The following is a 15,627-nucleotide window of genomic DNA, read 5'->3' on the forward strand; positions in this document are numbered from 1 at the left end:
AAAAGGCCACCGGCCCATATACAAGAAAGAGTTACGCATATAGATACAATTACATTTGTTACACATTGGGATATACACGTTGTTTGATTAATTCATTTCTTTTGGCTAATGCATGCTTAATATAAAGAGAAAGATTTAATATATTTGATTCGTTCTTTGTCGTCAGCATAACTACAAAGGCGTTTATCGGTGACATTGCTATTAAATAATCTTTTATATATTTCTTTCGGAGATCATTGTAAAATGGACAGACAAACACAAAATGAATTTCATTTTCTATCTCTAGCTTACACAATGGACAAATTCTTTTCACTTTTTCAATGGACAGTTTTCTTCCTTCATTTACAAATAGGTCTAGCAAACCAAGTCGATATTTGATTAACTGTTTTCTTAAGTTTTCCGTAGTGAGTACTGATAAATATATTTCTGGTTGAAGTAAAGTCTTGAAAGTTTTGTAATATTCATAACGCGAACTATCCTCTAAAGTGGAGTGCCATTCTTGGTAGAACATATTTATAGACCGATTCCGAAATTCATTAAGAAACATATTTACATTTCCAACTGACTGACATAGCCATATAAAACCAAAACCATGCGAAAATAAAAGATTTCTTATATGCGATGTCCAAGTATTCTTTCCCATGTTATCTAAATGTAGAAGCATGTTATAGGCTAATTTGGGGAGACGTTGTTCATGCATATGAAGAATTTTAAACCAGTATTTTAAACATCTGATCTGAGAATTAATATATAATGGGTATCTACCACATTCACCATAAACCATGCAATTTGGTGTAGAAGATCCGACACAAAGAAACTTTTTACATGCTAATAAATGAACCTTCTCTAAACAGTCATAACGTTGAAATCCCCATACTTCAGAACCATACAATAAAATTGGTTGTATCTGGGTATCGAAAAGCTTAAAGAAGATATTAGGTGACATCGATCCCACTTTATGCCTTAGGTTATAACATCAGGGTGACACCACGAATAAACAATCCACACAGTCTCGGAAACATTAGCTTGTGCAAAATTTCTCAAAAGGTGACGATTTTGGCCCATGGGTATTTGACAGTAGTTTGTTTCAGGATTGGGACGAGACAGGTACAGAAACCGGAGAGAGTGAGACCAAGATAGCCAAATAACCTGTTAGAAAAAACAGGAATGTACATCAATTAAAATTATGTGGAAGTCTTAGATTCCAGCAAAGGGACAAACGTCATTAAGATGGACAATATCAAGAGACAAGCCCCTTTGTCCTCCAAACTTGTGCTGATTTGACACGCATACATCCATTGATTTGGAATCCTTTGTTCTCCTTTGCTTAAATTTTGTTCAGGACAGCTGTAATGTTTTTGGCTTTTTTATCTTTTATGTGAGAAGTGCCAAAAAGGTTGGTAGCCAGTTCTGTAGATAGAAAAACCTGCTAGAATAAACCAGCTCCGGAACTTCAGAATTAGGCACGGAAGTAGAGCATGTGTAAGTTCCTGCCTCAAGAGAACAAAGGATCACCTGTGGGCTAATTAAATTACGCACACATGCACATTAGTTTTTGTTAGGCTTAAGTAAAGATGGCAAATGGCTGTACGTTTAGACCTGGAGCAGAGGACAAGCTATTCATATAGATGGAGACACCAACTCTCTTGGGCTATTCATTTGTGCCTATTCATCAGAGACATAATAAACTAGGAAAAAAGTTTGAATGGATGTGTTTTCAAATTGGCTTTATTCCATCATGAGACGAGAGCATCCTCAACCAAATATCAGTCGTGTATTTTAGCATGTCAATTGACAACCTATTTAATCAAATTCTCACATGAACAATCTGTTAATTCTAATTTCTGTTAAGTTTACTTCAAAACCATCAACTTCTTGCAAAATGCAAATATTTCGCTTGATAAAACGTTTCAATAGTTTCTTGCAAATTAATTTTTGTCATTTTGTTTCATTTTCTCCAAGTGAGAGATGCTGTGATTATAAAGTCGAGACTTAAAACTTTCTAACAGTTATATCCTGCAGAAATAATTTCTTGCAACAAGTTCATTTCCATAATCATAAGCAATCTCTGGTAAAAGCAGAGTCCATTGTATGAGCTTGTTTTTAAGAATCACTATCAAATTGTGATGGTATAAGGTGTTCGCGAATAGGTGAGCAGATCCTGCCCTCAGGTGGCACCCATCACAAATACATGTAAAGGCTAGTCAATTGTTCCCCTGAAAAAGCACATGGTAACATATGGCACAAGTTGAAATAGGGAATTGCATTGGACATCACTCAAATTTGGTAATGTTCTCCACATTCCATGAAACATTTTGAAAGGTTTACTGAGGCCTTAATTCATGTTGTAACCTTGATCAAACAACTCTTGAGCGAGAGCCGCATGATGCCTTTTGATATTCTCATAGAAAGATCATGCTCAGTTGTATCTCAAAAGTTGTGAAATGTCGACACCAAAGGCTGGAGCTGATGAAATATTGCTCGACAAGTTGACTATTGGGAAGTTGAAGTCATCCCTCTTGTCACACAGTCTTGTCAGAAATAGTTTGTCACTCTGAATCTTTATGAATAGATCTAAATATGAAACCGATGAAACTGTCTCACTGGTCTCGTTTATTGCTAAAGAATATATACATGATTATGCTTTTTGACATATGTTATCAAAGTATTCTGAAATGTACTGAATCAAAAGGTTAAACCTTTAACACATATCTACTGCATATAGAACCACAAAAATAAACACAAAAACTTATTCAATATCACCACTATGGTGAGTTATAAACTGAAACATCCATGGCTAATACACTGTCTACATCACCCTCATACATTCATTTGATCTCATCCAAGTCTCCATGCAAAAAAGCCCGATCCTAAGTTATATATGCAGTTCCAAATAAAAATGACTCTCTGAAGATCATGTTTCACTGACAACACATTAATCTTCCTGCACATTATGAGAGCAAACTAACATCTACTTCTGATCTTCAGCTATTCTGACATCATTCTAAATTATCTCTGTCAAACTTACAGTTAAAACAGCCAGCGGATTCAATTATATGAATACCATCAAATCTTGAAATGTGGGATCGCTTGATTTATTGAAACACTCCAACAGAAAACTACATGGTGCCTCCCTGGCTATGATCAGGAGCCATCATAGAAGGAGGTCTCCATATGTTTTCATCAATGCCAGTGGGATCAACCCTGAAGTGATATTTCATGGGACTATTCAATCTTGTTTCAACCGTTTTCTACATTTCACATACCTTCTCAGTCACTCGTTCAGATGGTTATCCTTATAAATGCAAGAAACCTTTCAATGAACAGATAATGTGACAGAAAAATCACTAAAGGTGCTCTCCAATGGATTGTAAACTTGTACATGTGTAACAATGCTGCTGCTGTCTTTAGCCCAGTTGAAATGCTCCCTGTGTAGCTCCCCCCTTACCTTGTGGGGCCACACATGGTTTGTATACTCAAGTCAAACAGATGGGAAAATGTTGGAAGTTCATGCCAGTGTGATACATGGTCCTAGCCTTGTTATAGGTGCCACAAGATAATGTTTTGAGTGTTTATGTATCATGTATTACATGTTTGGATATTTATGATAGGTATGATACTGGGAGAAAATGTATCATTCATTACAGGCCTAGTTTGACCATAAAGCATCAAGAGCTGTTTCATATTTATGTCCATGCATAAAGATTCAGAGTGACAGGAAACTATCCACAAGACTGTATGACAAGAGGGATGACTTCAAATTTCCCTTTATGTCTGGTAATAGTCCATCATCTCCAGCCTCTAGTGTCGACATTTCACAAAGTTTGACATTCAATTGGGCATTCTCCTTCCATGAAGATTTCTAACAGTGTCATGTGACTCAAAAGTTGATCAGGGTTACAACATTAAAGGCCTCAGTAAAGTTTCAAAAAGTTTTATGGTAGATAACCATAATGATTTCTGATGCAATTTAATCATTTCAACTTGAGCCTTATGTCCCCATGTTTTTATTCAGGTGAACAATTGACTAGCCTTTGAATGTGTTTGTGAGGGGTGTCACCGGTGGGACATGATATGCTCACCAATTTGCGAACACCTATTATTATCAATATTTGATAGTGATTCATAAACACATGCTTATGATATGCTCTAAGATTTTACAGTGGATTCTGCTTGTAGCAGAGTCTGCTTATGATTGTGGAAATGGTTTTGTTGCTTCTCTTTAAAATGTCACTGTTAGTAATGCAGTAACCCTACCTATATGAATTAACTGCTTATCGTCATTTAAGAACCACATAGCCCCTGAACAACAAAAACAAAAAAGCCTTTCCATAATCATAAGAAATCTCTGCTTAAAGCATTGTACAATGAAATCTAGAAACAACTGAATCATGGAAGAGCATCTCAAGATAGATGGATGATTCAACATAAACTCAGCACCATTCTTAGTCCCAAGGTAGAAATATCCATATACCATAGGGTAGCCTAGTGGTTAAAGTGTTCGCTTGTCACGCCGAAGACCAGGGTTTGATTCCCTACATGGGTACAATGTCTGAAGCCCGTTTCTGGTGTCCCCTGCCATGATATTGCTACCGGCGCATAAAATAATACTCACTCACTCACCCCACATATACCAAAGAATCCTCCACATACCACAGACTATTTGTAGTTATACACAGACATCGTCTTGGAATAGATTAAAGACACAAGCGGCCCAGACTTCGAGCTCAGCTGTAGAGTGTTTGGCTCAAAAAAAAGGATTCCATCAGCTGAATGAAATTGAAAAGATCGATGTGGCGTCTTAATCTTGTTGGTAAGAGCTATACTGGACATATGTGGTGCCGTTCAGACACCCTTGGACACTGTACATGGTTACTGTGAAATAACACAGGACTTACCATACAGCCAGTATACCATGCAGAGTATGCAGAAGCAGCTCACTGTACACAGAGAGAAAAAGCAGAAAAACTATACTATCGTATATGAAGTCTTACAACAATTTTACAGGTGTCACTTTGATGCCAGAAGATACACAAGCCCTTCTAAACAATCAATGGGTCTTATGGACTGAGAAGACTAATTATGAAAAGAAGATGTTGATTACATTAACATTTTCAGGATGACTTCCTTTCCTTTCAGAATTGCATGACAACAAATGTTGAAATGTTTCAGTTCCCACATGGGAAGTGAAGCTCTGGGAGATTACCATGGACGACAAAAGTTATAATATTGGTGTAAAGAATGTCATAAGACTAGATATCAGGCACCCCACAAATCAATTCATATTTACCATTTGGCGTGTTCAAATACCAGACACATGTAGTAATTGGTTTTCTGTAGCTAAAGGAAGAGAAGTTGTATTTGCTAATAATCATGAGTTACTGCAGTGTCAATTGTTGTTTAGAAGGAAATAAGTAACAGTGAGTTTATGATTAATATCTCAATTTCTTTAATCAGCTATGGTGCCTAGTAACTGGTCTGTGGACAGGATCAGTTAGTGGGGCTAGGAAAGCATGACAAATATCACCATTAGAGTTAAGTTAATGCTAGAGTACCATGCTTGAATCTTCTTAGGCCACCTCCCATAACACAATGTCCTCCCTATCATCCTACCTGACTTTCAATCCCCCTCTTCATCCCCTATTTAGACAACCATGTGTCATACACTGTACCATCCTAACTCCCCTCAAGGAGTTTCATCAGATTCAAGACTTTGCTGTTCACATGTAGACTATTCTATACCAAACATGCCTTATTTGGAAGCAAATTAAGAGGGCCTCAGCCTAGTCCAATTTGCCATCCCACTTTCGCAAACATAATGCTATAATTGTCCAGTCCTTTTATAACAGATTTATCCTTCAAGACATTAAAAGATGAAAAAAGCTGCTTATCCCTCACAAAATCCTATAAATCTGACATTACTGGACTTAGGTTTGATCAAATCTCTGTAATGACTTTCTCCATGGAGCACTGTTTACCCGCTGAGACTTGAATTACCCTCGGGTTTTTTCCAAGAAAATTCTGTACACAAAATTGCTATTTTGTCATCCAATTACTGCTATCTGCAAGACCTGGACACAAACCAGAGAAGTTATAATACAGCTTTTCACAGACTTGGCAATAGGCACAGATTGTCTCTGATAAAACAATTGCTCCCCTTCCTGACATGAATTACTTGAAGAATCTAGTCCTGTAAGAGCAGAGTGATCATTAAAATAATTCTTCAAGTTCAAAGTGTTACCTTCATGTCAGTGGTGAAATAAACTATGAACATTCAACGTTCACAAATCATGACATTTTCTACTTACATAGCTTTAGTTATACAGTTTGTAGGAAGGAAAGCCTTTACTTTAAATATATATGGCGTCCATAAGGGCCCTGATCAATAGCCTCATTTCACTGCCATGCCTCATTTGGTGCTTGTCGCTACCTCGGAAATGGTACCCTTGGAATGGGGACCAGCAGAAAATGTAGGCTCTGGCGTGGTTAACAACTGCAAGGGGTTTTAACACATGAACTGACATCAACGCTAAACATCTGATGAGATTTCCAAGTCAAATTTGCTGCTGATCACCCTTGAATACTCACTGAAGATCACACGAATATTCTATTGAAGACATTCCAGTGAGAGAACCTTAGTCTGCTCTTATTGACAAATCGGACCATTTTGTCCATGGTTTTTGTCTATTAATAAGGCATCTTTATATTAAGATATCAGAATAAACTCACAATCTGAAGGAACAAAATAGACCTTAATATTCTGAAGATCAGGACATGTGAGAGATGTAATTATTTCTTTCTCCAGCATACTAGTATATCACCCTTCCAAAGCCTTCAGTTACAAGATTGACCAAGGCACATGATATTACAAGGTACATATGAGATTTGTACTGAACCTTTGGACATGTGGTGGTACATCAACTTGATACTGAGACAACATCTGTAGCCTGTATATTATGACAATGGTAGGTCGATCCTGAACTAGTATGAGAAGGAGTATTTGTTTGCTAACCAATGTCAGCTAACGGTACATCACCATCTCACTGTTGTTAGTTGTCCTATGTTGATAGCAGTGTTGGTTATGGTGGAGATATAGGAGTGTGGTGATGGAGTTGAATGATGATGATGAAACCAGAAAATGACAATGAAGTTGGAGGTGAGGTGAAATGGGGCTTAGAGTTCAAGGTAAGTGCGACCGTTTGGGAAGGATAAACTGTCTGCTATGTCTAACATCTAAACACTAGTCAATAAAATCTTGAGTTGACAAAGCCAAGCTCACACATAGGTGCTGGTTAAAACTGGTACTGTATGCTTAACTCTATACAAATAGTGAAGGGAAGCAACAAAGGGAGGTAACTGTGACAAATGGCTTATTAATGTTCACCCAATACAATTAGAACAAGTTGTTTTGTTATACAAAATAGTGTTTCTTTCCAACTTGGAATCAAGTTAATGATTATTATTATTTCTACAAGACTATTCAAGGACTGCCAAGCGTTAAAAACATCTTGGATCTTGATAGCAAGGTTATTCTCCTCTGAGAGATGTAATTGTGTCGGTGAATGTGGCCATAGCTGCATTATCATAAATCTCAGCCAAAAAAAGTTGTTTTTTGTTGTTGTTTTTTAAAGTAACCATTCGAACAAAAAATAACAATAAAACCTTGAACATACCTATCACTTAAAATGATCAGAATCCTTATCACTGCTATTAGTCTCATTTCACCACTCTGCTTGTATCAAACATTGGATAACTCGATATAGTTTGGGTCAATAGGAGTTAATGGGGTTTCACTGTTATCCTTTTTTGTGTGACCTTCACAATCCCACATAACAACTGGACCATCTTGCTATCACAAATTTAACATTTCTAATGCAGCAAAATATCTGTTCAAACATGTGGTTTCTCCTTTAATTTTGACATGTAGGAATGGTAATTTCTACCAATCTATCTGTGGCATGTGTGAATACCATTAATCTACAGAATAACTCACTTTGCAACAATTTACATGAGTGATTGTAGAGTTTCTGCTTCACTTGACATCCACTGCAATATCCCCATAAAATATCATTTGATGTTGGCACTGTGCTTGTGCACACAAGCATGGGGTGTACCAGCAATGCGAGCAAATTGCTATAAAACGTTATCGTTGGATATAGGAATATGGCTGGAGATAATGTTCCAGACGACTAGGTTTATTGATCAAGGCATGTCAATGGCATTTTTCTCCTAATGCAGCAAAGAAAATGCAGGAGATGCCATTCAAAAAACTTTCAATCCTGATATATACTTTCACTGATATGAAAACTAAAAAGCATTTTTATAATGTCTCCATATTCATCAACCACTTTACTTCTTTCATGAGAAACAACATGAGTGAGTGAGTGAGTGAGTGAGTGAGTGAGGCTTTACTCTGACTTAGCAAAATCATCAGCTTAACACACTGAGACTATTTGAGGAATTGAACCCTAGACTAACCCACTTTCCCTTAGAGTGTATATATGATGTGAAGCAAGAATGTATGAATATAGATACAAGGCTTCTGATGAACTTAGAGAATGACTAATTCTCTTATACATTTCTTCAAATATGTCCATTAGAGGCAGTAGATTACAGACAAGTGCTGACAAAGTCCTAAAACTATCAATAATCATTTGAAATTCTGAATTTAATGCTTCACTTCTATCCAATATCTAAACAAAACAACAAATTTCTAATAACTAATTAAGGACCCTTAACAGAAGCAAGAATTTATCTTTGCTATCAGAATTAGAAGCATACAATATTGAATTTTTCACAAAAGTAACATAAGCATTTAGGTAAGACAACTATTGTGCCTTGTAAAGAGCATTGCATCATATTCTTAAACCCATTATCTACATATGTCCATTAACCACATCCTTGACACACCTTCAGCTAAAAATATACCTTGTTTAAGTGATAAAGGTATTAGCACTTAATGGCAGCACAGATCATTGTACTCTGATGCGAAAAACACTCTTCTTCTTACTTATTCATTGAAAAGCTCCAAATGAGAGCAAAAAAAAATGCCTAATCTACTGTGACTTAAACCCCGAAAGACAATCCCATGGTTGCATGTCTAGTCAAAGATATCCTTGGGGTATTGGTCTACTTTTGGAACATGCATATTTAAATGTGTTCATAGAAGAGCGTAAAATTTGGTGCAATTACACCACATCATCTTACCAAGGAAGCTCATTTCACAGCAGGGAATTCCTATTTAATTACCTTAATAGCGCTTGGGATCAATAAGGATAATTTTAAAGACCTGGTCTCTACAAATTGAAAAGAGAGAGGGATGAAGCCTGCATTTGGGCAATTAATAAGATACCAAATGGGATGTTGTCATGCTGAGGTTTAAGCTTCAGTGTCCTGTATAATCTGCATTAGCCTCTGTAATCTTTCAAGACTTTCTCACCATCAATTCCACATTTTTTATTTCTTTTTTCTTTTTCGAACAACAAAATACTGAACAGTGATGGGAGAGTTATGCTATGGGGAGGGGTGTTGCTCACAAACCACTGTGACCATTGTGTACGTATAGGGTCACATTATATCATTCTTAGTAGGAGATGCATGCATCAGTCATGTGATGAGATGCTTGAAGGACAAGGCTCATTAAAACAATGTGTATTGACAGTGATATGCTAGGGGTCTTTGAAACCACTGAATTTAGATGAGATGAGGTGAAAGGGGGTTTAACTTTGCTTCCAAGATTATTGCACTTATATATGCACGTATGTGTGTGGCTGCTTGTACTAGTCCAGACTGATGCCGATTTATAGTGCCAGCTCCGAGATACCGTGCCGCAGTTCAACATGAACACCCAACTCAGACACAGTATACCGACTCCAGGCCAACCAGTCATTGTTTTAACCCCTTAATGCTGAGTGCAAGATAGGGTAACAACAAGTACCACCATCTTTTAACGTCTTTTAGGTATGACAAGGCGGGGATTGAACCCCAGACCTTCCACTCTCTGGGCGGACACTCTACCATGAGACCAAGAAAGCTGTCCTGATTTTAGATGAAGTTGTGTATGTTTAGAGCACACCATTAATTTCTCTCAGAATGGGATGCACATTGTCAGATGCTTTAGTCGATGAAGGTGGCTCAGGGATGGGTATTAACAGTAAAACCTGTGCTGAAATGTATTCACACATTGGCTGTATTGTGATACGTACCAATATGTATAGCATTAACATGGTAAAGAGTCTGTGAAAGGGATGTGCCCATATTTCTCTTCATATGTTATCAAGACACACACAGTACTGCTACTTTGTTTACCTTGCTGTTAGACTCAATTGTACTTCTTGAAATATTGTTTACATGTGATGTTTTAAAAAGACTTCAAATCTGTTCAGCAAGACCATATCTTCATGCATCGCACTGCATAAAGTGAATTGCAATTAGCCAGTGCATTGATATATTTTTACATTGATATTCAAGTAATGGAGGCAAATCAATACAAGCAATGGATGAAGGATGCATTGGAAAGAAATACCAATGTTCTTGTACTGGTTCTGTTTGTTTTGGAGAGTAACTTAATAACAACACGATGTCAGCATGTTTTGGTGCTGGTGGATGATACTGGCCAGATGATCATATAGAAGCTGACAGGTACAATGTTGTGTGTAAGATCAGCTATTGCCTTTCAACATGTGTGCAGTATTAACCCTAGCAACTGTCAGTTTTTTTGTATCTGATTTGGTATTAATTCATGGCCACAGTTCTCCTTTCACTTAAACATTAACAATTACATCCAGGAGGTCATAATGCTGTTATTTAACCAATGATGCACTGCAATTCACACTATCTATATCAGTGTATTGATGAGATCAAGACATATGTATGTAATCTGGTACAGGATATAAGCATGGAAATTACAGTAACTTAACGACAGGTGTTAAAACAGAAAGAGTGCATGTCTAGACCTGCATTCTTATGGATAAACTTTATTAACTGACCTTCAAGAAAATTAATTACTCTAAAAAGGAATAGTCTTGAAAGTCTTTCTGGGTTACCTCAACTTGAGTAATGAAGACCTGTAAGTGTTACCATGTAATGCCTTGACTTCACAAGTTTTAATGTTCAAAGGCTTTTAATTCATTACGCTTAGACACTGAGAGCTCCATGGCCTTGAAGTTGGAATAATTAACCTTTCACAGGCTCACAGGCCAGCTATATGGAGTTTGGCAACTGTGTACCAGGTCATACATCTGATTACTGCTGTCCAAAACACATTACGTTTTAGCAGTACAAAAACAGTAAGACAACTAATTTAAATTAGTCAAAACCCATTAAAGTTTGCAGTTTCAAAAAAAACTCTGATAATTTAATTAACCTAAGTCAGTACCAATGTAACTACTCCCTTGTGTCATTATGGAACAGATCCCCTGTGCCCATGTTTGTTGAACTGGGAGGGGATCAAGGGACAGACAGGCCAAGTGCCCTGGTCATGTAGGTTGATGTTCACTCTCTATTGCTCAAGGGGTCGTCTAGTCCCAGCCTGATCACACAGGTGCTTGTGTAGCCTGTCTCTTCATCAGCACTTCCTGTTATGCTTATCATCCTGTCATCTCACAACCAATGCAGACATAAACAATCTTGTTAACAAAACTGTGTGTGCCGGTTGGAATACAGAGTTCAAAAAGTATTTTAGTTAAATATTAGCTTGGTGTGGGAGCCCCGAGGAGATGTTGTTGACAGACATTTACTGATTTTGCTGTAACCATGACTATGAGAATATGGTGCTAACAAACCAATGATCTGAGCAAAACTGGTTTTATAATCCACTCAGCAGATCCTTGCATGCCCAGGGGACAAAACTCTCCACAGTGAATCATGGAACCTGAACCTTATATCACTTGGCTACCCCTAACCAACAGAAATCCTTTTTAATTTCTACACTGCTTCAGTAACAACTTTCATGATATTTCTGTTGCCTAGGCGTTAGAATCACATACGATAATACAGTCAATATGATATTTAGTTTGATAAGATACTTACGCAGGTGCTCTCCCTTGTAACTCGAACTTAGTGAACCGGATTTTCACTCTTTCTGTAGCCCATCCAATGAACTTGTAGATACAGTGTGAATTGCTGGGGTAATTACCGGTAATTTTCGACTTTGGAGAATGGAATGTTCCATTTTTGGAATTGCCGTGACGGCTGGACACAATCACATCACAGTCTGAAACCGAGGGAAAAATAACATGAGAACTAACAAACAAACCATACAGTGCAAACAAGGTTTCTGTAAACAGTATGCCCATTTCAGCTGTCCACAAGTCAAACACTGCTGCACACAGAGAACACCAAACTGACTAACAAAAACATCTGCTTTTTGAAATCCTTACATACTTATTTTACTGTCAGTGTTGGTCTTGTTTGTTTGTTGTTTAACGCCACACTTAGTTATATTTTAGCTATATGACTGCGGTCTGTAAATAATCGAGTCAGGAGCAGACAATCCAGTGATTGACATCATGAGCATCGATCCACACAATTGGTATATGATGACATGCATCAACCAAGTCAGCGAGCCTGACCACCCGATCCCGTTAGCATAGCATAGCATACAAACATAGATACCACTTATGGCAAGCATGGGTTGCTGAAGACAAATTCTTTCCCGGACCTCCATGGGTCCCATCTACTGGTTGACAGGCAGGGTTCAGTTCATACATGGCCAAACAGTCTTTGTTCAAGTCATGCTTATTCAGAAATCCATCCAGAATTAACACATTTCATAATCAAAAGCAAGACATCAAAATTTAATTCATTGTTCAAAATTCTGGGAAAGTAATGTCATAAGCCACAGATATGACATTTCAAAACATATTTGGCTGAAATAACATTGTGATGGTTTCTGTACATAGAGCCAGTGAAACATGATAAACAATATAGGATAGTACCACACTTACTCCTCACACATACTGAAAATATTAGGCAGAAAAAGTTTGATGAAAAGAAACTTAGTATTATGTATCTATAAAAATGACTTAATATTGATGACACTGATCTTAGGTCTTGACAGAATATAATTGCCAATATTCTGAAATCAAAGTCTTATGTAAACATTAGTATCAGCTGTAGTCGTTTTGATTGACATTTAAATCAAACAAAATAGGAACCCTTACAGAGTAAATATTACAGCTACTATTCCACAATTCATTAATTATATCATGGACAATTCTTGCATGGAAAATGTAACTGATAGCACTGGGTTTTTTTCTCTCCAAAACTGCAGGATTCCGCTTGGGGTTACTTGATATGCAAACTTAATTAAAGTACAACAGTATTATCACAAGCAAGTTCGATTTTCTCATCACGGTGATTATCATTAGGGAAAGAATCAATACCGTTGAAACCCAAACCTTGTTTTCTACGTCTAATAACACTCGTTAAGTTTATGATGTGTATGTCTGATATTTCAAGAATCTATTCCTGCTGCTGCAATGTGACATGAAAAGATTAATTTGCAAAAAGACATAATAGAGCTTAGTAAAGGGGGAGACAATTCCCCCTGTCTAAATGTCAGGAAACTGTGTAATTGCAGTGATATCCTAAGATCTACTGATCAGTAATGACACTGACTGCACACCAAACAATACTTTGTGTATCAGAGAGGGAAAAACTGCCTATGTAAATGTGGCTTTAATCATGGTTTGGCTGATTAGCTAAGGAGATGTTTAAAGCAGAAAATAAAACCTGGTATGAAAATAGAATTAATCACCATTTCTGATGCAAACTGTGACAGGTTGGAAGTTTTTGGTTTCAAATATATGTGTGCAGTGTAACTGAAATAACCTTAGGTTTGTTTACTATTTGTGGACAACTTTCCTACCTCTCTGTGGGAGTTATCATGTCAGCCATGATTTATAGGCTGTGATGTTTGTGAACAAGCAACCTTTGCCATGGCATCTAGAATGATAATGTTTGTGGAAAACTTTCATGTGCTATATGGAGTTTAATACTTGTATATAACTGCCTTATGATGTCAAGAAGTTTGTGCTATCTACAGGGTTCTTCCTGATGCCAGAAACATCCATATTAGATGCAGATTTAAATCAAAATAGGTAATTAAATTTTGCGATTGCCTGAATGCTGACGTAAGTCATCCAGTTTGTTATAAATTATTTACTCAATATTGTTGGAATATGATATATTTTGAAATATACAGAATCTCACAAGAAATAATACAACGTTATTAATAACTATGGTGTAGATAGACATTAATATGTAATACAGGACTTAGATGCCGCCACCTGTAGCATACAATGAACCTTGATACGTTCAAGATGTCAGTGAATCTTTGGACACTGAGGAACCCCTACAACGCCCCTCCGGCCCCCAGACATCAGGGTCATCATGACATCAGGGTCAGCATGACACAAGACATGGAAGGACAAACCCTGGGTATCATAATAAAACCAATAAAGAAAACTTGGAAATGTCATGATGCACCTTTCATTCCAGTGTAAAATACTAACATAAACTCCTATAAGTTTTCCTTTGAATTACTGTGCTTTTTTAGCATGAACAATTGACTTGCCTTTGCATGTATTTGTGATAGATGCCACCGGTGGTACAGGACGCACTCATCTTTCCACAAACACCTGGTATCATCACATGATAGTGATTCATAAACAAATACTTATCATATAGTTGGAATCATAAAATGGCCTTTAAACAGAGATTGATTATGATTATGGAAAATGTTTTGCCACTTTTATTTATATTTTAATAGACATGTCTACAGTACCAAGTAGTTAGTAAAACTTGTCAGTTATACAAAACACATTAATGGAAGCAACACCTATAGGACAGAGTTCCTGTTTAAAATCTCTTGTGTCACCTGTTTCTCATTGAACGCCATCAACCAAGAGTCATATGTCCTATAAATTACTTCCATATCACCATTAGATTCTTAATATCATGTCTATTTCGCTGCCTGGATCCCATAAGCTGTAATGATCACCCAAATCAAGAACAATCCAGGTAAATTTGATCCATATTAGTTACAGCTTCATCCTCTTCATATGCTCATTTCCATGCCATGTTACCACACATTCTCTCTCTCAATGCTATTTGTCTTCATCATGCTGATGGGCTAGGCACATTAATGAGAGGCTTTGCATCTGTCCACACTTATACTGTTGCTAATTTGCAAACACAAATGCTACAGTGGTGTCACCTGGAGGATGGTACCTGATAGATCATGGCCGCCCCTACTACACATTCATGTCCACTGAGGAGGACACAAGGATTAAACAGGTAGACGTAGGCAAGTCAGAGAATCAAATAATGCATAAATGATATAAGAAAGATGATGTTATGAATCATGTTATGAACATTGCAATAAGGCAGAGTCAGGTCCACTGTCTTATCTATAACTCTTTTTTACATTTACTACCCCACCTGAAACCCCCAATTTAGCAACTTGTTCAGACTGACTCTCAAATGCTCCATTGACAGATAGCAGATAGGTTGGTAGACAGCAGAACTTTTTTCATTTTCTGGTTCTGCAGTGTCTGTCGAACCTGTCTTACAATAAAACTGAGTATTGCATTGACCATAAATCTAATTTTCAAAATGATTTCC

General features: G+C 37.1%; 1 protein-coding gene across 1 annotated transcript in view; it reads right to left on the reverse strand.

Moving 5' to 3' along the window:
* LOC139474240 (cubilin-like) overlaps positions 1–12,208 on the reverse strand; it is a 47,101-nt gene extending 34,893 nt beyond the window's left edge. Inside the window, exon 1 of the mRNA XM_071257163.1 lies at positions 12,031–12,208. The gene's annotated coding sequence lies outside the window, so the exon portion shown is untranslated. The remainder of the gene's footprint in view (positions 1–12,030) is intronic.
* Positions 12,209–15,627: the final 3,419 nt, after the last annotated feature.

The sequence above is a fragment of the Haliotis cracherodii genome, unplaced genomic scaffold (assembly GCF_022045235.1).
Source record: "Haliotis cracherodii isolate W230 unplaced genomic scaffold, xgHalCrac1.p SCAF_3, whole genome shotgun sequence".
In the NCBI taxonomy this organism is placed as follows: domain Eukaryota; kingdom Metazoa; phylum Mollusca; class Gastropoda; order Lepetellida; family Haliotidae; genus Haliotis; species Haliotis cracherodii.